The sequence below is a fragment of the Pogoniulus pusillus genome, chromosome 25, assembly GCF_015220805.1.
Source record: "Pogoniulus pusillus isolate bPogPus1 chromosome 25, bPogPus1.pri, whole genome shotgun sequence".
NCBI classification, from domain to species: domain Eukaryota; kingdom Metazoa; phylum Chordata; class Aves; order Piciformes; family Lybiidae; genus Pogoniulus; species Pogoniulus pusillus.
Window position 1 is genome coordinate 5,787,131 of NC_087288.1, and position 24,078 is coordinate 5,811,208.

General features: G+C 47.3%; 1 long non-coding RNA gene across 1 annotated transcript in view; it reads left to right on the forward strand.

Annotated features, from left to right (window-relative positions):
* Nucleotides 1-24,078, forward strand: part of LOC135186524 (uncharacterized) — a 152,524-nt gene that overhangs the window by 123,060 nt on the left and 5,386 nt on the right. The window contains exons 4-5 of the long non-coding RNA XR_010307000.1: nt 2,507-2,607; nt 3,643-3,773. This is a non-coding gene — a long non-coding RNA (uncharacterized LOC135186524). The remainder of the gene's footprint in view (nt 1-2,506; nt 2,608-3,642; nt 3,774-24,078) is intronic.

Below are 24,078 nucleotides of genomic sequence, written 5' to 3' on the forward strand. Positions count from 1 at the left end.
GCTGTAGCATAACAACAAGACACAGAATCACCACAGGAGTGCTGAGATTTAAAAAAAACCCAAACAACCCCCAAAAAAACCCAGAAAAAAAAAAGATGCTGAAGTATTTGTGGGGAAATAAATATTCGTGAGCCCAATTCCATGATAGCTAATAAAATCAGTAATTAATAATGAATTATTAATCCTTACATACTACTGCTACTCTCCACTGGAAAAGCCAATTTATGGCTGAGTATTTAGTGGGACTGCTATGCCCTGCAGCAGCAGGTAACCACTAATGCAGAGATCCATCATCTGAGCTGGCTGCAAGCAGTTGTGCAGCTCTGAAGGCACTGAGTGTTTTCCCCAAAATGCCCAGTGTGGGGCTAGGGTCTGTCTGCAGCCTTTTGTGAGCTCGCATCTGCAATGCAGTCTTTTGGAGCATCTCCTGCTCATTTAGCACGCATGTGTATTGCATGCCACTGCCCTGACCTTTCCCAGCCCTTCTTTCTGCTTTCTTTTGGCTTCTGCAGAGGAATTCCTTGGGGTCTGTCTGCCCTGTCAGTCAATCTCTGGCACAAGCCTGTTCTGGAATCTCGATTTGCCTCCTTTCCCCCTGTTTTTTTGGAAGCATTACTCAGATGCAGGCTTAAAGCCTTTACTGGGGCTAAAGTTCAACAGATGGGGGGCTGTGTTGTAGGCTGTCTTCAGGCTGGGAGTGTTGGACATAGGCACAGGAATGTGCTGTGCTTCTCCCTACCAAAAGCTGTTGCAAACCACTATTTTTATAAGCTGAAGTGAGGTCCAGAAAGGTGGAGCAGAATGTCTCAATTTTCCCCTTTGAACTTCTTTCTCACTGAGGGACTGGGGCAGTTCCAGAGAAGGGCAATGAAGCTGGTGAAGGGTCTGGAGAATAGGTTAGGTGAGGAGCAGCTGAGGGACCTGGGATTTAGTATGGAGAAGAGGAGGCTCAAAGGAGACTTCATTGCTCTCTACAGCATCCTGAAAGAAGGCTGGAGCCAAGTGAGAGTTGGACTCTTCTCCCTAGTAACAAGTGATAGGATGAGAGGAAATGGCCTCAAGTTGAACCAGGGGAGGTTTAGGTTAGATGTTAGAAGAAACTTCTTTCCTGAAAGGATTTACAAAGCCTAGCACAGGCCACCCAGGGAGGTGGTTGAATCCCCATCCCTGGAGGTGTTTCAAAGAGGCAGAGATGTGGTGCAGATGATCCTTGAGGTCCCTTCCAACCTAAACCATTCTATGATTCTATGATCTCTGAGGGCCCTTCCAACTAGAGCCATTCTGTGATCCTATGTTTTAAAGCTCTCACATAACTTTTGCCTTGGTCATGTGTTTTATTGGCTATAAACACGATTCCTTCAGCACAGTCACTGCCTGTGAAGTGCTTTACTGAGCTGATTGCATTACCCAGTTCCTAGAAAGATTCAGGTTTAAATTATTATGTATGTTTAAGCCCTGCTTATTCATGAGGGTAAGCAGTTTCTCATCTTTTAGACACCTTGATGTTACATCTATATAATATCACATAAAACAATGGCACAGTATAAAAGATTGTTATAAATATAATACAAGAGAATGGAAACAATGTAAAAATGATGCATTTTACCTATTTACTGTTGCTTTAAAACATAAACTCTGCTGTGAGTATTATGGAATGTTATGATCCAAATCCCATGGAAAGCAGTAGAGACTGATCAGGGATTTGGAGCAGAATGAGATAGGAACAGCCTCTGTCTTATTCTGCAATTGTACAGATTCACAGGTTGCATTGAGTTGGAATGGACCCACAAAGCTCATTTTGTCCAACCCCCCTGCACCCAGCAGGGATACCACCAACTAGAGCAGGCTGCCCAGGGTCACATCAAGTTTGGCCCTGAATAGCTCCAGGGATGGAGCCTCAACCACATCCCTGGGGAACCTGTTCCAGTGTTTCACCACTCTTATTGTAAAGAAGTTCTTTCTGATGTCCAACCTACATCTCCCCTGCTCCACTTTCAAATCATTGCCTCCTAATTTTAACATGTTCTGCTGTGCCAAAATTGCCTTGGGCAGAAGTGAAAGAAATCAGTTGGCAGCTGAAGTTCAGTTCCAAAGTAACAGGTCTGCCACAGTGGACACCCGTGGCATCATTTCTCTTGAGGTTCACAGCTTGGCACCTGCTAAAGGGAGATTGACAATGTGGTATTTTATGAACCCTAAATGATATAATTTTGCATCTTCATGTCGAGTTCTCAGCTCAGTGGCAGAGCAGCACACTGTGACACTAGATGAATCACAGAATCATAGAACTTCAGAGGTTGGAAGAGATCTCCAGGGACCACTGACTCCAACCCCCTTGCAAAGCAGGATCCCCTAGAGTAGTTTGTACAGGAATGCATCTAGATGGGTTTTGAAAGTCTCCAGAAAAGGAGGCTCCACAGCTCCTCTGAGCAGCCTGCTCCAGTGCTGTTACCCTCACTGTAGTGAAGTTTGTCCTCATGTTGAGGTGAAATCTTCTGTATTCCAGTTTGCAGCCATTGTAGCCAAAAAGAGATTGACCCCAGATGTATCCTGAAGTGCTGTGAAGATCGATGCACAACTGTCATCCTTGTAGGACCCTGCAGATGGGTAAGTAGGCAGCAGCATGCAGTGCTCTGCATGTTAGTTAAGGCAGCAGGCTGGAGCCCTACTCACTGCATTTGCTTTCAGAAGCTCAAAACCTGCTTTTTGGCTGAGGAATGTAAAAGGCCACAGAAGGAGAGGCTGCTGCTGCAGTGTGCATCAGATCTGGGGATGATGGCTCTGTGGTGCTTGTTGTGCTGGTCTTTCATGGGTGGTGCTGGCATTACCAGGAACTGAAGATAAAACTCTGAGTTTCTGTATTAAAATGCAGTCAGAGATGAGTCATCAACCATGTTTGCCTTGTTAGGAGCTGTGCTTGGTACAGCTGCTTTGTCTGGAGTTAATGCCAAACACTGTGTCAGAGCTGCCAGCTCTTTTGGGTCAGAGAAGGACAAATTAAGGACCAAGACAACTGTTTTTGTAAAGGAAAAAATGAGACTGGCAAGAGACCATTCCTGTACCTGTTTTTCAGCAGACATTTGGTAGAAATGCCTCTGTCAGGAGCTGGCTATGCCTTGCAAGTGGCATTGTCCTGCAGAAAAGGGCTGAGGGGTGCTGGTAGGTCAGATACTGGACATGAGCCAGCAAAGGGCACTTGCAGCCTAGAGGGTCAATAGCAGCCTGAGCTGCATCAAAAGCAGCAGAGAGGGGATTCTGTCCCTCTGCGCTCTCACCTGCAGTGCTGTGTCCAGCCATGAGGCCCCCAGCACACGAAGGACATGGACCTGATGGAAAGGCCTAGAGGAGGGAGGCTGGAGCACCTCTGCTTTGGAGACAGGCTGGGAGAGTTGAGATTGTTCAGCCTGGACAAGAGAAGGCTCCAAGCAGACCTTAGAGCTGCCTTCTGGTACCTGAAGGGGGCTGCAGAGGGACTGTTTGCAAAGGCCTGCAATGGTAGGATGGGTGGGGATGGTTTGAAATTAGAGAAGAACAGTGGGGTTGGACTTGATCTCCAGAAGTGCCTTCCAAACCCTAACCTGTGACTCTGAGACAGTGCAGCCCCTTGCACTCTCCTGATTTGACTCTGATGGATGTTCACAGAGCAGAGAAATAAAATGCATGCTCAGTCGTCATTCACTCATTCCCTTGATCACCTCTCCTAAAGAGGTGGCCTGAGTGTCACGAGAGAGAGGACATCCTGACTCAACCCAGCCTGGCCATAAAAGTACCAGGTAAGAGCATTTGTTTTACTCTGACTAATGAAGGGCTCTGGTGTGTTGAAGCAGCATTGCCAGTAGGTACTGGAGTTTGCCTGCAGCCTCAATTAAGTTAATCTACACAAGAGCTCTCCCAGATGGCCACTTGTAATTATTTCACATTATCATCCTTGAACTGCCCCCTTCTGAGGCCAGGCAACAAAACCTCCATCCTCTGTGTTTGGTTTCTTTCTGAAAGATTGAGTCCTAGTGGCACATGGATAGAGAGTGGGAAGTCTTGTGGGATGTCGTCTCCAGTTTTGTCACTATCTGGCGTGGACATGGCATGGAGGTCATGGTGAGGTGGGCATCAGTCTCTTCTCCCACATAACTGGTTATAGGGTGAGAGAAAATGGCCTCAAGTTGCAGCAAGAGAGGTTTAGGTTGGGTGTTAGGAAAAATTTCTTTCCTGAAAAGAGTGGTCAGGGATTGGAACAGGCTGCCCAGGGAAGTGGTGGAGTTACCATCCCTAGAGGTGTTCAAGAAACCTGTGACTATGACACTTGAGGACATGGTTTAGTGGCCATGGTGGTGTTGGGTTGATGGTTGAACTTCAGTGATCTTAGAGGGCTTTCCAACCTTAATGATTGTATGATGCTGTTTCAAGTGACTTTCCAAGAGGTCAGCTGGTTTCCTTTCAGGAAAGGACAGATCAGAATGGAAGGAGATTTAGGTTAGATCACTGCCCTTGTTCTGACTCTGACTGCATCACTCCAAGAGCAAGATAAAATGACCAAAAGTGGCTCTGATCTCCTTACATCAATCTGAATTAGGAGTAAACATGGTGTAGTGTTAGGATTGTTGCTCATGGACTCACCTTTGATGACAAAGTACTGTGTGGTAGGAAAACTCGATTGCACCACGCTAGAAACAAGAGGTAAGGTCTCAAGATATGGAGAATGCAAATACTGTCATAGAGTCAGACAGGTAATATCAGATATCTCTGCAGTGAAGCTCTTCTGATGCATAATGGAGCAACACTAATTTACACCAGCTGCAGACTTCTGCTCAGAAATTAACCACAGCACTGGTTCATTGCTGCTGGCTACAGATCAGAAACAAGGCTGAAGTGGAAACAGATCAGGAGCAGAACACAGAGATAAAAACAATGCTCTGCAATAGGGAGAACTACACAGAATTAAAAGTGCAGCTCACATCTCAGAAAATAGGGCTGAGGAGCTACTGTGTAATTAATAAAATTCTCCAAGTGTCAATCAAGTCCCCAGTCTGGGTCTGGGCAGACTGAAATCAGAGGGCCACAGTCTGTCTTCAGCTGCTTACACGTGGGGTTGTCTCTGAGGCAGAATTGACTCTGCAGTCTGCGTGGGTAACAGCACGAAGCAAGGGTAAAGATGTTCTAATGGTGGCCACAGATGACAGGTACCAGGCAAATCTGCTAGAGTCACAGAATATTGGGGGTTGGAAGAGACCCTCAGAGATCATGGGGTCCCAACACCACTGCCAGAGCAGGATTACCTAGGACAGGTCACACAGGAGCACATCCAGGCAGGTTTTGAAAGTCTCCAGAGGAGACTCCACAACCATTCTGGGCAGCCTGTTCCAGGGCTTTGTCATTCTCAAAGTGAAGAAGTTTCTCCTTAAGTTCAACTGGAAACTCCTGTGTTACAGTTTGTGCCTGTTGTCCCCTGTTCTATCACAATGCACCACTGGAGACATCTCATCCCCTTCTTCTGGACCTCCAGCTTTTAAGTATTGATAATCATTAGGAGATCTCCTTTCAGTCTGCTCTTCTCTAGACTGAATAGTTCCAGGGCTCTCAGCATCTGCCAAACAGATGCCCCAGTGATGCACTTCAGCATCTCTGTGGCCCCCTGTTGGACTTGGTGCAGTAGTTCCCAGTCCCTCCTGAACTGAGGAGCTCAGAACTGGACACAATACTCTGGGTAAGGGCAGAGCAGAGTGGAAGGAAAGCTTCCCTCTACCTGCTGCCCACAGTGGTCAAAGGTAAAGGACAGAATAGTTCCTGACTGGGATGGTAGAACTTTTTTGATATAAATTTAGAAGGAGAAGTGGTTAATTGTTGGTTCTAGAGAAGTTTTGAATTTTCCAAGTGTGTGCTCAGCTTTTGACATAGTTTGAGCAGAAATTCCTTCCTTGTTTTTATTACCAACTGTAATGTTAGTTAATTCTCTTCTTCCTGAGGAGACCTTTGGCCTTCTTGGCCATGAGGGCACGTGGCTGACTCATGGGGAACTTGCAGTCCACCAGCACACCCAGGTCCTTCTCCAGCAGGTCACCTCTCACCTGCACTGGTGCAGTTTCCTCCTGAGCACTGAGTCAGTGCACTTGCAGTACTGGAGTGGCATTGCATCCCTTTACTCCAGCATCTTTCTCAGCACAGCACCTGTGAAGACCAGGCTGGGATGACATTACAGCCTCCCAGGTAAGGTAGGGATCTATCTGGTACCTCAGCTCCAGGGAACTCCAGACTTCAGTTTCCAATACTTAGAGAGCCTTATGAAGAACTCCCAAGGAGCAAGGCAAAGCAGGACCCTCAGTTCCAAGCTAGGAGTTATCTTCTGAGAATCTTGGCAGTCTTGTGAGTTGAAGAGGTGATGCTTAGTGGGCCTGGAACTCATCTGGTTGTAGTGTTACTTTAGGCAATAAACCACATTTGTAATGCAAACTGGTAGAGAATAAGTGCTGTAGAGCTATGGCAGAGCATGAAGGTGCTGGAAAGTGCAGTGCTTAAGGTTATGCACTCACCTCAGGCAATGAAGGGTGAAGGCCTGAGCCTGTCATCCTTGAGGCAAAACTCTGACAGACTGGCAGAGGCAAACCACGGGTTCCATGGACATGTTCTTCTGTAGATCTCCTCTGGTTTGTTCCCTGTGTCACGTTAAAGCAGATCTTATGTCCTGGGTGCAGTTTTCCTGACTGCCCTCCAGCTCTCATTGTCTTTCTGTGCCTAGTAGGTCCTACACACAGCTGGGATGAGAGAGGGACACTCTTTGAGAGGAAAACTCATCATTGTTCTTTGGTTCCTTAAAAAGAAGGAAGGGAAAAAAAACCAAACACTCTAACAAACCCAACATGCTGAGCCATGGAATCATTAAGGCTAGAAAAGATCATCAGTGATCAGAGGGCTGGAGCTCCTCCCACCATGGGGACAGGCTGCCAGAGCTGGGACTGTTCGGCCTGGGGAAGGTTCCAGGGAGACCTTAGAGCAGCCTTCCAGTATCTGAAGTGGGCTGCAGAAGAGCTGGGGAGGGGCTTTTGGCAAGGGCTTGTAGTGATAGGACAAGGGGCAATGGCTTTGAGCTGGAAGAGGGGAACTGAGACTAGAGAGTAGGAAGAAATTCTTGGCAGTGATGATGATGATGAGATACCCTGCACCTAAATGCAAATTTAGCTTGCAGGATGCTGGGTTCATCTGTGATTCATTTCTCATCTGTGGCAGTCATCTCAAAGATAACATTTCTGTGACTGTTACACAGGCAGCCTTCTTGTAATGAGCATTTGTAGAGCAATTGAAATGTGGTCAATGAGCAGCACTTCAAAGCACCAAAGCTGTTTGCTGTGGGGTGTTACACAGCATCCTTTGAGCCACATTCTTACTCAACAGGTGCCTTGATTTTCTTCATTCCACTCTTTCTTCAGAAGCCCATAGACAACAGAGTGCTGCAGGAACAACTCACAGAATCACAGAATGTTAGGGGTTGGAAGGGACCTCCAGAGGTGATGAAGCCCAACCTCTCTGCCAGAGCAGGATCACCAAGGGCAGGTCACACAGGAATGAATCTAGGTGGGTTCTGAATGTCTCCAGAGAAGGAGACTTCACAACCTCTCTGGGCAGCCTGCTCAAGGGCTCCAATACCCTCACAATGAAAAAGCTTTTCTTTATGTTTATTGATTCCTTTCACCTTGATGTTTCATTTTTAAATCTGTTATTTTGTACCTTCCCTTGGGATCTTCCCACTTTGTTTCTGTCTCTCTTGAAGCTCAGAGTAGAACAGGACAAAGCACTACAGCCAGAAGAAGCACTGCAGTGCAATGAGGACTGCCTCATTATGCACACAATGCTCCCCTTAGCACATCTCAGAAAGACACCTGCTATGTTTGGGGCATCTTAGCCCAGAGCCTGGTGCAGGCTGTGCCAGTTATTGCACATTTTGTCACTGTGTGTTCTTCCTCCCTTCCTACAGGCACTTTGCAGTCAGGATTGGATTTCCCCTTATTGATTCCAAACCATTTCTCCACTTGATTGGGTTCGTTACTGGCTGTAGGCATTTCATCCAAGGGGCTTTCAACCAGCTTGCTCTTGCCCACAGATTTTGTAGCTGAATTCACTGTTCCATTATGCAAGCCTTCACTGAGATGATTAAACAGAAGGAAGCCTTAGCTAGACCTTTGCTGAAGTGCCTCCCAAAGTGATAGCAAAGCATTGATAAGTTTGAGAACAGAGGACAGTTCACCCTCCATAGACTAATCTAAGGACTCTGGTTTCCTCCTCCACATAGATGCCAGCATACACTCTCTCAGAAGCCTTCAAAAGTAAAACCCCATCACATCTGCAGCTTCTCCACACTCCTCAACACCAATTATCAGTCAGAGAAGCTGATGAGTTTGGTCTGATGTGATCTGATCTTGGCAAATCTCAGTTGTCTGTTTCTGTGCAGCTTATTATGTTTGAGAGGATTAAAACCTAATCATTAATAATTTGTTCCAGAATCATTCCAGGTGTCAATGTTGCCTTGTTTACACACCTCCAGATTCCTCTTTTCCACTTTTAAAAGCTGTACCCCTACTGTGTCTTTCCTTAGCCCCCTGGGAACCCATCATTTTCCATGAGTTCTTACAGATAATGGTTTGGGGATTTCTCTAGCTAATTGCTTGAGCACTGCAGGTTGAGGTTTCTTAAGGCCCTGCTGATTTGAATTTAACTGACCCCGCTCTTGCCTGTGCTTCTCTCCTCTTGCTCAAGTCTGAATGTTTTCTGCAAAGATCTGAGCCCTGAACACTTCATCCTTCTCCTTGTCTGTCATTACCTGTGCCCTCTTTCAGTCTTTGTTATCATCTTTATCTAGAGCTTCTTCCTGTTGCCATTAAGCTCTACCCATTTGTGATTCATTTTGTGCTGTAGCTTCTGAGGGTTTATTCCAGAGCATCTCTTGGCTTGTTCCATGCACCCACTGGTGTGCTCAGCCTGCGTGCAGACAGCCTTAAACTGAGACCCTGGTGCAGATGTGCTCACTGAGCATGCTGTCTGCAGTTCTTACCCTCTGCCAGTTTGGAAATTACACCCAAGGCTGCTGGATTGTCTAAGATACTGCTGGGCTTTCTGCCATGACCTGCTTGTTTTCTTCCTGAGTGTGAAGGCAGCCAAAGGAGACATGACATGGGAATTCATAGCTGAATGCAGTGAGACTGGAGGCCTTAGGGGCTGGTATTCAGGCTGTCATGGAACAGGGGGACTGGTGAACAGTGTAGTCTCCTCCAGCAGCCTGAAACCCATGGAAAAGGATTGCTTCCAGCTGCTATGGGAGCAGCTCCTTAGGACTCCCTAAGTCAGGGCTCAGTGCTGGGGTCAGTGCTCTTAAATAGCTTTATCAATGACCTGGACAAGGGCTACCTCAGTAAGTTTGCTGATGACACTAAGCTAGGAGGGAGTGTTGGATGTGCTGGAGGGTAGGTGTGCTCTGTGCACACTGCTGGCTCATCTTCAGCCTGCTGACAACCAACACCTCCAGGTCTTTCTCTGCATGGCAACTTTCCAGAGACTCTTTCCACAACATGACTCGTTCATGGGGTGGTTGTGACCCAAGTGCAGAACCTGGCCCTTTGCAGAGCTACTGAGGTAGCCCTTGTCCAGGTCATTGATAAAGCTATTTAAGAGCACTGACCCCAGCACTGAGCCCTGACTTAGGGAGTCCTAAGGAGCTGCTCCCATAGCAGCTGGAAGCAATCCTTTTCCATGGATTGTATCAGCAGTGCCATAGCTAGCAGCACCAGGGAAGAGATAGTACTCAGCATTGGTGAGGGCACACTTTGAAGATGGGGTTCAATGTTGGGGCCCTCACTACAGGGAAGGCAATGAGAGGCTGGAGCTGGTCCAGAAAAGGGTAGTAAAGCTGGCAAAAGGTCTGGAGAACAGGTCTAATGAGGAGAACCTGGGGGACCTGGAGTTGTTTAATATGGAGAAGAGGATGCTGAGAGGGGACCTCATTGCTCTCTACAGCTCCCTGAAAGGAGGCTGCAGCGAGGTGGAGGTTGGTGTCTTCTTCCTCATATCAGGTGTCACCTGGTATCAGGTGACAAGTATAAATGGCCTGAAATTGTGTCAGAGGAGGGTTAAGTTGGAGATTAGGATGCAAGAGTAGTCAGGGTTAGGAACAGGCTGCCTAGGGAGATGTTGGAGTCACCACCCCTGGAGCTGTTCAAGAAAGTTGTGACCATGGTTTGATGGCCATGGTGGTGTTGGGTTGATGGTTAGACTCAATGATCCTAGAGGCCTTTTCCAAGTGAAACAATTCCATGATTCTGATTCACTCAAGAATTGTTTCAGGAGATGATGTCTCAGGAAGCAGGTCTGAGGAGCTATTACTGCATGGGGTGTTTTGTCTTGTAGCATTGCCTGGAGGCACATGTCAGCGCTCAGGAGACTGCATGCACAGGTGACAGGCAGGGAACTTACTGCAGCACGGGAGAGAGGAGGGGGCTTGTTAGGTACAACATGTTACCAGCAGTGCTGCTGTTCTGTGTCTGAAGGGCTGACAAGACAACAAAGCAGAATCTCCTCTTCTTTCTGAACCTGTGACAGATGAGCAGACAAATCTCTGTACAGCTATGTCAATTTGATTCCTCCACTTTGCTCTGGAAAGGCAGCTCTTAGTGCAGAGCTGTCCTGTGGCGTGCCATGGACTCCACTGAGACTTCATGTTGCAGCTGTCCAGCCTTGAGAATCTCCCATTCAGACAAGGCTTCCACAGAGAGCCAAATGCTCCCCAGTCAGGACAGTCCTGGGTTCCAAGAATGCAGAGGAGTCACACCTTGAAAGCAAGAAAGGGAACAGCATCTGCATGTCTGTCTTGTAGGGAACCACTTGTTGGGAAGAGAAAATCACAGAATCACAGAATGGTAGGGGTTGGAAGGGACTTCCAGAGATCATTAGAAACTTGTTGCCAGAGAGAGTGATTGGCATTGGAATGGGCTGCCCAGGGAGGTGGTGGAGCTGCTGTCTTTGGAGGTGTTAAAAAAAAAACCTGGATGAGGCACTTAGTGCCATGGTCTGGTTGATTAGACAGGGCTGGGTGCTAGGTTGGACTGGATGAGCTTGGAGGTCTCTTCCAACCTGGTTGAGTCTATGATTGTATGGTCTTTTGTGTGCTCACATTCAAAACCTTTTGACCTTTCATACTGCACAGAAGCTGAAACTAAACACCAGCAGCAGGCTTCCTTGGGTTCACAACCCAAGTGGTGTTTTTCATTGCCTTCCCTCTTGGAGGGCTCCCAGCCAGATGTGACATGCATCTGCCGTGGCTGAGCCCTTCAGAAGTGGGAAATCTCCACATGCCTCAGCCTGCACGACAGGCAGCAAATCACCTCTGAGTCCTTCTGCAGTCCAGGAGATTGCTTGTAGGAGGAAGCAGCTTTAGTGCAATGGCCTGACAATTATTGGCTTCTAAATGGTTATGGAGTCAATTAGGAGCCCTGCTCTGCTGAGCAGGAATGTGCACTGGGCAAGAAAAATGCCCTCATCTGCTAAGCAGCCTGAGAGCATCTTCTGCTCTCACACAGGGTAGTGAGGGCTCTCAGCACCAGTCTGCTTGTATCCTGCAGTTTGCAGGACAGGATGCAGGTTCTTAAAGAATTGAGGCATTTTCATTCTGGTGTCTCTGTCATGAGAAGGACACAGAGCTTCTGGAGTGAGTCCAGAGGAGGCCACAAAGATAATCCAAGGGGCTGGAACACCTATGCTCTGCAGAAGTGCCTGGCTTTGTTCATAGAATCAACCAGGTTGGAAGAAACCTCAAGAATCATCCAGTCCAAAGGATAGGTTGAGGGAGCTGGGGTTGTTCATCCTGGAGAAGACTCTGTGGGGACTTTAGAACTGCCTTCCAACACCTGAAGGCACTCTACAAAGAAGACTGCAGAAGGACTTTTCATGAGGGTATCTAGAGATAGGACAAGGGGGAATGGTTTGAAGCTGAGGAAGAGAAGGGTTAGACTGGATCTTAGCAAGAAGTTCTTCAGTACAAGGGTGGCAGTGTTGGAGAGTAGGAAGGCTCTGCAAAGAGATCTGGATTGGCTGGATCCGTAGCTGAGGTCACTTGTATGAGGTTTACCAAAGTCAGGTGCCAGGTCCTGCACTTGGATTGCACTAACCCCATGAATGCTCCAGTGCTGAGTGCAGGGGGGAAAAATCACTTCTCTGGTCTCACATTTCACACTAGTCCTGACCCAGGCCAGGATGCTGTTGGCCTTTTGAGCCACCTGAGCACACTGTTGACTCATACACAGCCCTAGGTCTTTCTCTGCTTGACAGATTTCCAGCCACTCTGACCCAAGCCTGGAGCACTCACAGTGTTGCTGTGACCCTCAACCCTTGGCTTTGTGGAATATCCTATAACTGCCCTTAGCCTATCTATCCAAACTGCCCAGGTCCCTCTGCAGAGCCTCCCTGCCCTCCAGCAGATCCATGCTCCCTCCCAGCTCAGTGTCATCTGCAAACATGCTAAGGATGCTCTCCATCCCCTTGCCCAGATCATTGATAAAGATATTCAAGAGAACAGGGTTACAAAGCCCCTGCAGAGAGTCCCTGCTAGCAGCTGGCACTGCTGTCCCTTTGTCCCCGGCATATGCTAATGTGCAGTGCTCTGTTTGCAGAGTTGCTCATTCCAAGCCAAAAGCAGCCAGATGAGTAGCACAGTGTGAGAATGTGTGGTGCTCCCACAGCCCCACTCCTGCAGCAACACCTGTCTGGCAGGCAGCTGGCAGGCAAACCCCACCACTCCCAGCAGTGCAACAGTGCTGACCTTTGCATAGCTTTGGAGTCTTGTAGACCCCTTCCTCATTATGGACCTTCCTCAATGAAAGCAGGGCTTATTGAACTCAAGATGACTAAAGAGGAGCTTGAAAGTTGCTTCTGCAGATGTGAAGGTGCTGTGCATATTTCTCTACTAGATGTTATTTTAAGCAGGACCCTTAGGAGCTGGCAGCCAGGTGCAGCAGCTTTCTAGTTTTGCACAGGAGGGGCTATAAATCCTATGTCTCATCTTTTTACTGCAGAGTTACTCCTCTACATCTGCTTATACTGAGCTGACCTAACTGCCATCTGCTGTGCCACTTCATCCTTCCCTTGCTGTGCCCTGTCTTTCACACACACATACCATCAGGCAGCAATGTGCTCTTGAGGCCATGAGGGCAAATGACTTCTAGGGCGTATTAAAAGGAGTGTGGCTAATGGGCCAAGAGAGGTTCTCCTGCCCCTCTACTCTGCCCTGGTGAGGCTGCATCTGGAGCGTTGTGTCCAGTTCTGCCCCCCCCAGTTCAAGAGGGACATAGAACTGCTTGAGACAGTCCAGCACAGAGCCATAAAGATGATTAGGGAGTGGAACATCTCTCTTACAAGGAGAGCCTGAGGGAGCTGGGGCTGTGCTGCTTGGAGAGGGGGAGCCTGAGGAGTGACCTTATTAATGTTTATAAATGTGTAAAGGGCAAGTGCAGGGAGGCTGGAGCCAGGCTCTGCTGGCTGATGCCTGATGACAGGACAAGGGGCAATGAGTAGAAGTGGAGGCACAGGAAGTTTTATGTAAACATGAGGAATTTTCTCCCTGTGAGGGTGACAGAGCACTGCAACAGGCTGCCCAGGGGGGTTGTGGAGTCTCCTCCTCTGGAGATATTCAAATCCCTTCTGGATGTGTTCCTGTGTGATCTGGTCTAGGTAATCCTGCTCTAGCAGTGGGGTTGGAGTGGATGAGCTTTTGAGGTCCCTTTCAGACCCTGACATTCTGTGCTTCTGTGATCTGCACTGAGTTCTCTAGGTTTAATTTGTGCAAGCTTGTTTGGTCACTAGGTTCTGTTTGCAGTGAGCTGTGCAGTCACCAACGCACACAGTGAGCACACAGCTCCACAAACTCTGTGTGTACCTTGCCCAAAAGTCCACTCTCTTTGTTGTGATCTCTCAGTCTCGCTGGCCTCTGTCAACTTCACAGCTCTTGATGAGAGAGAGTTTACACTCACTGTGTACCTAAGAGCTTTTGCTACCATCGTGAGTCTACACTGCTGGTTTCAGCATCCTCTGCCAGAAGGTTTTGGGGAAGGGCAGACAAAAAGAAATTACTGAAGCTTCCTTTGTACCATGTTGGTTTAAGATTCATTTAGAATCACAGAATGCATCAGGTTGGGAGGAGCCCTCCAAGGTCATCTTGTCCAAGCCCCTGCAGTGAGCAGGGACATCTTCAACTAGATCATGTTGCTCAGAGCCCCATCAAGTTTGATCATTAATGTCTCCAGGGATGGGGAGACAACACCTCTCTGGACAACTTATTGCAATGTTCCACCACCCTCATAGTAAAGTACTTCCTCCTGATGTTCAACCCAAATCTCTGCTGCTCCAGTTTCAAACTGCCCTCATCCTGTCACCACAAACCCTTCTAAACAGTCTCTCCCCAGCTTTCTTGTATGTCCCCTTTGGATAGTTGGTGGGTTGCACGTTTGGCCATCACTGGATGTATTCATGCAGCCGATACGCATGGGCCCCGTTCTGGTAGGCTGAGCAATGCAGTCAGTATGAAGTGAAGTTATCTGTGATGACCAAGGAACTGCTATTCTCCATCCAGCTGTCTTTCAGGGGACTAGTGATCTTTCCAAGCCTCAGAGAGCTGTTTTCCCACATTCATGCACATTCCACCATGTCCACAGGGCTTTCTCTGGCTTGGAACATGGACATGGAACAAAACTGCAGCAAGGTTGGATTGGGTACTCTAGATAGTTTGTACTTCCAGTGGTGCAGCTTCAAAGAGAGCAATTCTCTTGTGCAGTCAAAGTGAAAATGAAGGCTATTAAATTCTGGAAAGATCATGAGAACAGGACAAGTCAAAAGAATTGCCTACTGAAGAGTCTATTTTTGTTTTAATAATGCTCTTCTGAAGCAATTTAAACTGAAATCTGAGCAGGCTTGAGGCCCCCATTTTATGGCAGTGCAGTACAGTACCCTTGGGCTCTTCTGAGCTGGCAGCCTTTGTTCTCAATAGCTGCTGCTCTTGTGAAAGTGATAACATGGCCCATAATGAGTCAAGCATCTTGCATATACCTCAAGTGGTCTGGTAATGGGATGGCTGATGTAGGAAGGCACCTCTGGAGATCATCCAGTCCAATTTCCTAGGCAAACTAGAACCAACCAATTAGAACTACTCTAGTTCACTAGAACCAGATGCTTAGGACATCATTTGGCTGAGCTTTGAGTATCTCCACATCCTCTCTGGGTAACCTGTGCCAGTGTTGCATCATGCTCCTGGTAGAAGTTTTTCTTGTGCTTAAACGTTCATGCCTGATTTTCAGTTTGTGCCTGCTACCTCTTGTATTGTCACTGGATGTCACTGAGACAAATCTGCCTTTGCCTCCTTTACTCTCCCTTCAGATCCCTACTCACTGACAGGATCCCCTCTGAGCCTTCTCAAGGCTCAATGTCCTAGCCTTCTCAAGCTCTCTTTCTGTAAGAGATGGACTCATAGAATTGTTAGGCTGGAAGAGTCATTTAAGATCACTACTGCTGCTAAACCAAGCAGCTCATCTACACATCTTTTAAATCCCACCAGGGATGGCTGCTCCACCACTGCCTTGAACAGCTTGTTCCAGGGCTTGGCAACCCTCTCTCTGAAGGTATTTTTCCCAATGTCCAATCTAAACTTCTCCTGGTACAACCTGACCTCACTTGCTATTGCCCTGAAGGCTGGAGGTTTTCCAGGCCCTTCACTGTCTTTGTGCTGGGCTCCATTATATCCAGGTCTCCCTTGTACTGGGAAGTCCACTTTGTGCATTTTCTTTGGGACCTCTTTGTGCAGACCTTCTGTGACCTCCTTAGCTTGGCTTACTGCAAGGGCCACCCTTGTCAGAAAATACAGTCTTTGAAAAGCCCTTCATGAAAGAAAGGAAAAGAATTATGCTGTGGCTGTGAAGCAGAATTTACCTTAGTAGATGTCTTGGCTTGCTGGGACAGAATCCAGCAGCTCTGAGTCAGCCAGCACAGCTGGCTGCAGTTGGCTGCAGGTGTGTCCCAGCCTGTGAGCACCACAGCCACTATAAAAGGGGAATTTTGCTGTGAGAAGGAAGGCTCCAGTTTGAGACTTCTTTATTGTGAGGGTGCTGGAGCCCTGGAGCAGGCTGCCCAGAGAGGTTGTGGAGCCTCCCTCTCTGGAGACTTTGAAAACCCACTTGGATATGTTCCTGTGTGACCTGCTCTGGAAGAGGGGTTGGACCAGGTGATCTCTGAAGATCCCTTCCACACCCTGACGTTCTATGATGAATTTTTGAGTATTTTGAAAACTTTACTCAAGAAATTACCTTGAAGCAAGTGACATTTTCTCTAGATTGCCAGTGCACAAACAGAAGGCTTCCTGAAAACAAGTCACAAAGTGTTTCTGGGACAGCAAACGTGCTAACAAGCAGCAGTTTGTGTTCAGCATGAGAATGCTCATCTGTCTGCTAGGTCAGTTGTGGTGCCAAAAAAAATAGAGCCTTGAAAATTGAGTACAAGTGAGCAAAATGCCTTCAACATTCAGTGTATGCATGAATAAGGGGAGCAAATGTGAACTTATTGCTCTTCCATTCAGAACATTTGAATGCAAAAGATACTAGTAAGGGAGATGAGTGGAAGCTCGTTAGGTATCCATCAGATTGGCCCATGGAGAAGACAACAAAATTGACCTCCTGTTGATACGATGCCAAGCAAACACTAATGCATCATGTCCCAGTTCACAATTCTTCTATCAAAAATGCCAGTGGAAAAGGGGTGCCAAACTTTCTTTCAGGGGGCATTAGTTTTCAGAGGCCTTGGAGGAAACTCTTCAAGGGAAAAAAAAGAAGCAAAAACTAACAACAACATAACCCTAACAGCAATAATAAACACCCCCCCCCCCCAACAATAACAAACCCCCAAACTAGCAAAAAAACAAACTAAACAAACAAACCTCCTCAACAGCTCCCCACAGCTCCTCCCCCCCCCCAAAAAAAAAAAAAAACCAAAAAGGACCCAAACAAACAAACCAAAACCCAAATAACCTCAAAACCGAAAACACCACCAAGCCAAACCAAAACTAACCAGAAACACAACAAACGACCACCAACAAAATCCTTCCCTTAAAGCAGCAGCAAGAAATGCTGAAAGGGTTGGAGGAAAGGTTTAATACACTGCTTGTACTGAAAGACTTGATGAAGTCATGGAGAAGAGAGGGTAAAAGGATAATCATAGAGTGGCTCAGGCTGTGAGGGACCTCAGAGACCACAGAATGATAGAGTCATAGAGTTGGTTTTGGTTAGAGTCCAACTGTCAACCCAACATCAAACCAAATCGAGTCCAACTGTCAACCCTACTTAACTATGCCCACTAAACCAAGTCCCAAAGTGGCATGTCCACCTGTTTTTTGAGCACCTCGAGCGATGTTGACTTCACCACCTCCCTGTGCAGCCTGTTCCAATGCCTGGCCACTCCTGCAAGACAGGACTTTTTTCCTGACATCCAATTTAAACCTCCCCTGGCACAGCTTCAGGTCATTTCCTCTTGTTCTATCACCTGATACTAGAGAGATCATCCACTCCCAAATTTTTGCCATGGTCAGGAACACCTCTCAACCAGACTTGGATAAGATAATAGACTAAGAGAGGCTCAGGGTGAGTTGTCAATAATGCTGGTGGACAGCCCATGGTCCCGTAATATGTAGAGCCCAAGGAACAAAGATGATCATGAGTTCTGCCAACAGAGGACAGTGTGGCCATCGCCATCCTCTGGCTGTGGAGGGGCTCCAAGCCTTCGTGCCATTGTCGCCTGGTAAGCACACAGGCTGGGCACTCACTCTGAATGAGGATCTGATGCCAAGTGCAAGCTTTTAACCTTTTGAAATTTCAGTGGCAGCTAGTCACAGAAGGCAGGTGGCACTGAAAATCATTTCATTACAGCTCTCGCCGGACTGAATCACTCTCCAAATCACTCAGCCTCACGGCGCCATTCCGCCGCTGTGTTCCTTGTTAGTGAGCACCAGTGTCAGAAAAGAGAGATTATTTAGTGCCCTTCAGAGCACAGCACTGAACGTGAGCTTGTCTGGGGAAGGGATTGTTTATGGTGCTAGATCTCATCCTTTGCAACATGTGCAAGTCTTAGTGTCAGTTTGTTCCCTATGCTAGTATTTTCTCAGCGTGATAGAATGGCTCAGGTTGGAAGGGACCTCACAGATCATCTTCTCCAGTCTCCTTGCCATGGGCAGGGACACATCTCAACCAGACTGGGCTGCTCAAGGCCTCATCCAGCCTGGCCTTGGACACTCCCACCCCAGGAGGATGCATCCACAACCTCTCTGGGAAGCCTATTCCAGAATCTACCTCTTAGAATCCATACCATATTCCTCGGAAATGTTTTGTATCTTAGCTACATTTCCAACCATGATATTTGAGTTCTGTCTGCAGCATTGACTCCCCTCAGCAGCCCAACTGTGCCACAGAGGTACCAGGACTGTTAATGGCACTAAGGCTGAGGTGGAAAGGCTCAGCAAGCCTCCTTTTTCCCAGCAGCTGGAGGTTGCTGCAGAGATCAGAAGGCTTACCTTTTCCCTTGCTTTCTTTCATTTTTACTGACATCAGTTTAAGGAGGGCAGCCAGGATGCTGGACAGCAGTGCATTGTAGAGTTGTCCAGAGAAGGGTGGCAAAGGTAGTGAAGGGTCTAAAGAGCAAGTATTACAAGAAGTCTTTGAAGGAGCTGGGGTTGTTTAGTCTGGAGAAGTGCAGCTCACTGCTCTCCACAACTCTACAGGAGATAGAGCCAGGTGGGGGTTGGTCTCCCAACTAACAAGCAGTAGGATGAGAGGAAATAGCCTCAAGTTGCAACAGGGGAGGTTTATATTATTGGGGATCAGGAGAAAAATTCTTTGCTGCAAGAGTGGTCAGGGGTTAGAAGAGGCTGCCCAGGGAGGTGGTGGAGTCACTATCCCTGGAGGTGTTCAAAAAATGTGTGGGCATGGCACCTGGGACATGGTTCAGTGGGCAGGGTGGTGTTAACAGTTGAACTTGATGTTCTTAGAGATCTTTTGCAACCTTAATGAATCTATGACTCTAGTGTGTGTTGGATATGCTCTCGGCTGTGTTTGCACCTGTGCCTGATAAACTGGCCAGGCTATGTCTCATGCCCCACCAGTACAACCACTTTTGCAAAGCTAAAGTCTGACAGTGCTAAATGTGGTTTGAGGACAGCACATCAAACTCTGCTCTGTAAAGCAGGAAATGTGTAAAGCAGCATCGAGACAGTTTTATGTTTGCACCTGTGGCTTCTGAAAGCTCTCACTGGATTCTGATTTTCCACTTCTTTTCTTCTTTCCTGGCTCTGCCTCCTTTTGAGATGAGTTGTTGTGTTTGTTACCTTGGGACTGACTTGCTGATAAAACAGCAGATGAAGGCAGTGACCCCATGCAGTCAGGTGTCTCAGCCATGTGCAATAATCCATGGTGATGCTGAGCATGTCTGGAAGAAGCCATCCCTCATTCTATCACTCTCCACTCTGGAGTTGTTTCTGTAAATTAGAAAGGCTGGAAAGCCCTGGAGGTCACAGTGCTGTATTGTCTTTGCTAAATACAGAGTCAAGACAATAACAGTTACACTGGACTTGGTAAATTGTCCAAGGTGAGCTTACAGAACTGCTCTGCAAGGGGATGAGGTCTGCAGTGGGAAATTGAGACTGTTTGCAGAGCTTTAAAGCTCTCACTCCATCTTTCCCAGTTTGACTTTCCCAATGACTGAGTTTGACAGACCTGGAGTTGGGCAGTGAATGAATCAAAAGGGTGTGGGGCTTTATCCAGGGCTGAGTTGCTGATCCGGCCAGCAGAAGGTTTATTATTTTTTTTCTAGCTTGTTTTTTGTGCTTAAAAAATCAATGTTGAAAGCTGTGTTTTCATAGAATCACAGAATGGCTCAGGTTGGAAGGGACCTCAGAGGTCACCTACTCCAACCTCCTTGCCATGGGTAGGACACCTCTTGACTTGGCTGTCTTCAACACCCACAGGCAGGAGTCATCCACAACCTCCCTGCACAGTCTATTCTAGTGTCTCATCCACTTCGTGTTGGAGAGCTTCTTCCTAAGATCCAGTCTCAAATGTTGCTATTCTTTACACAGGCAGCTCCTGATGTTGATTTTATCATTAATCCAGCACAATTCCCAACTGGGAAAAAAACTTTCTTTTTCTCCATCACATTTGCTTGCTCTGCTGTCAGATGTTCAGTGCTTGATGAGACTTTCTTCTGCAGCTGTCCCTCTATAAACAGGTGGCAGGTATTACCACCCTCATACTGAAGAACTTCTTCCTAAGATCCAGTCTAACTCTGCTCTCCCTCAGCTTCAAACCATTCCTCCTTCTCCTGTCTCTGGACACCCTCATGAAAAGTCCCTCTGCAGCCTTCCTGTACTCTTCAGGTACTGGAAGGCAGCTCTAAGGTCCCCCACAGTCTTCCCCAGGCTGAACAACCCCAGCTCCCTCAGCCTATCCTCATAGCAGAGGTGCTCCAGCCCTGGATCTTTTTTTTTTTTACTTTATCATAATAATTTGGTGTAAATATTCACCCTTTAGCTACATGAGCAATTTCTAAATCTGGGCTTCCCATGATTTATCTTTCACTAAGAGCTTCCTATGTGGCTCCACTTTGGAGAGCTCCTGGCAGCTTCCTCTTTTTCCAAACTATCTCAGAGTATGGGGTTTTTGCTTGTGATTGGTTTTGGTTTTTCCCAGTGGAGAAGTTTTTGCCTGCTTAATAGTACAGCAGTGAAGTTGTGCCTTGCTATGTGCCTTGTGCTTTAGATACAGTTGATAAAGTTCAGTAAGGACAAACACAGAGTCCTACATCTGTACCCCAGTACAGAGTAGGGGTTAATCCTGGTGGATAAAGACCCTGGAGTTCTAGTCAACAACAAGTTCTCCATGGGACAGCAATGTGCCCTTTTGGCCAAGAGAGCCAATGGCACCCTGGGCTGCATCAAGGTCTAGGGGGGATCTCCTGCCCCTCTGCTCTGCCTTGCTGAGACCACACCTGCAATATTGTGTCAAATTTTGGGCTCTCCAGTTCAGGAGGGACAGGGACCTGCTGGAGAGAGTCCAATGGAGGCTACGAGGATGAGTGGGTGACTGCAGCATCTCTGCTATGAAGAAAAACTGAGAGACCTGGGGCTGTTTTGGTCTTGAGAAGGCTGAGAGGGGGTCTGATCAATGTCTACAAATGTCTGAGGTGTGGATGTCAAGATGAAGGTGCCAGGCATTTTTTGGTAGTGCCCAGTGATAAGACAAGGAGCCAGGGATACAAGCTGGAACACAGGAGGTTCCACCTCAACATGAGCAAAAACTTCTTTACTGTGACAGAGTACTAGAAGAGTGATGGAGCACTAGAACAGGCTTCCCAGTGAGGTGGTGGAATCTCCCTCTCTGGAGACTTTCAACACCTGCCTTGACATGCTCCTGTGTGACCTGCCCTAGGTGATCCTGCTTTGGCAGAGGGGTTGGACTCTGATCTCTGGAGGTCCCTTCCAACCCCTAGCATTCTGTGCTTTTATAAAACTCATTCCTCAGTGGTTTGGGTGCTGCAGTCTGCTGTCAGCAGTTCCTTCTGTTCACATTCTTGGAGTTGGGAAGTGTGTGCCTTTTTTGGTAGGCCATATGTTTAATCAGTCAATGCCCTTGATCTCTTGATTGGAAGAACATAGTTTGAGCTTGAGAACAGCATGCAGCTCCCGAGTTGTTGAAGGATTTCTCTGTCAGTTTGACTGCTGACAAGCACAGTGCTGCAGGTCTCCTTGCAATGCCAGCCCTCTGCTACGAAATGCCACGCACGTGTGACAGCCACTGAGCAACAACGTGCTCCAGCGTGCCCTTCTCCATCTGCACTGGTACCACCAGATTGGCCAAGGGTGGCCTCAACAGTTTGCTAAGTGCTGCTTCTGACTTGTTTGATGACATATAAAGATAGCTCGTACTCAGAAGAAGCCATGACATGCTGTGTTAACATATGTCCTGCAATGGAGACGTAGGCACCTACAGGAGCGGGGTTGGAGATGTGTCACACTCCAGAAACGCTCCTTTTGGAGTCTCATGGGACTGATGTTATGCTATGCTTGCACATTAGGAGAGAAACAAGGCCTTACCTGTTGTCATCTGTATCATAGAACTGATTGGGGTTAAGATCCTTGAGTCCAGCCATTCTTTAACTCAACCAAGGCTGGTGCTAAACCATGGCCCTCAGCACCACATCTCTGCCTCTCTGAAATACCTTCACGGATGGGCATTCCACCACCTCCCTGGCCAGCCTGTTGGAAGAACTTTCTTTTCATACCCAACCTAAATCTCTCCTAGTGCAACTTGAAGCCTTTTTCACCAGTGCTGAGCACAGAAGGACAATCACTTCTCCTGTCCTTCTGGCCACACTGTTCCTTATCCAGGCCAGAATGCTAGTGTCCTTGGTCACCTGTCTCATGTTCAGATCTTTCTCTGCTGGGTAGTTTCCAGCCAATCTGCCCCAAACCTGAAGCCTTCATGGGATTGTTGTGACCCAGGTGCAGGGCCCAGCACTTGGTCTTGTTGAATCTCATACAATTGGCCTCAGCCCTTCAATCCAGCCTGACCAGGTCCCTCTGCAGAGCCTTCATGCCCTCCAGCAGATCAACACTGCCACCCAATTTAACATCATCTTCAAACCTACTGAGAATACACTCAATCCCTTCATCCAGTTCTTTGGTAAAGACGACAGTAAAGAGAAGTGGCCACAGTACTGAGTCCTGGGGAATGCCACTAGTGACTCCAAACAGATGGTTCAGAGAGATTTCAAGGAGCTCTTAAAAAGGGTGACAGGAAAGTGGCTGTAAACTACAGCAACCGTATTTAATTAGAAGGGACTCAGCTGCATCTTCAGAGGGTGTGCAATAAATGTAAACAGCTTTCTCTACTTCTGCCTTTGCTTTTGGAGAGGGTGAGGGAGGTGGCCCATTTCAAAGATTCTGCATCAGTTCAGCTGCTCTGAGATGTGCTGAGCAAAGAAATATTGATCCTAACAGCACAGAGAATTTAAGATAAGATCTGACTATATTAACAAGAACAGGGCTTTGTGGTCTCTTCTATCCTAGTAAATAGCACCTCAGGATATTAAAAAGCTCTGATAAATTTGGATTTCAATGTGTGAAAAAGCCAGGTAGGGTCTGTGCTGTACAGGCTGGTTAAAATTCCTACCTGCAGAGGACATATTTCACTGTAATGACCAACAATTGGCAGGGTGTGTTGTTTATTCCACGTTGCTGCAAAGCATTTCTCTGTAGTTAGCAAACAGACACAGCTGCAGGGTACATAAACTGCAGCCACAACTGTGCATCCATGGGAGAGGCACTGAAAAAAAGAAAAAGTATTTAAATAGAATCATTATGCTTGGAAACGACCTTGAAGATCATCAAGTTCAACCCATACCACTATACCCCAAATGTGTCTGTTACTTGTGCAGTTGTGTAAAAGCAAGGGAGAGGATTGAAGCTTGAGAAGGGCAGATTGAGACTGGATATTAGGAACAAATTCTTCCCAGTGAGGGTAGTGAGACACTGGAACAGGTTGCCCAGGGAGGTTGTGATGCCCTCTCCCTCGAGGTGTTCAAAGCCAGGTTGGATGAGAGCTTGAGCAACTTGCTCTAGTGACCCCATGGCAGGGGGATTGGAACTAGATGGCCTTTAAGGTCTCTTCCAACCCACACCATTCTATGAGTTGATGAACCATAGATTAAGAGGTTAACCATTTGTGTTCTGGAAAGGTTTGTGGTGAAAGAGAGTAGAAATGAGTTCTGATAAACAAACAATCAAACTTTACTGAGTAATTTGAGCAAAAGAGAAAATTCAGCTTGCATCCCAAGTCTTGCTGAACTGCGAATCCTCTGGAACTTTTGGAACAGGAGGCAGCCCCCAACAAAGGCTACTGCTCAGTCTAAGGTCACTTAAGATGAAGCAGAGGTCAGAGTAATGGTATCAGACTTAATGGTAGCGGTTTTCAGCTCTACAGAAAAGCTCTGAAGACATGAATTGCCAGAGAAGCTTGGCATCAG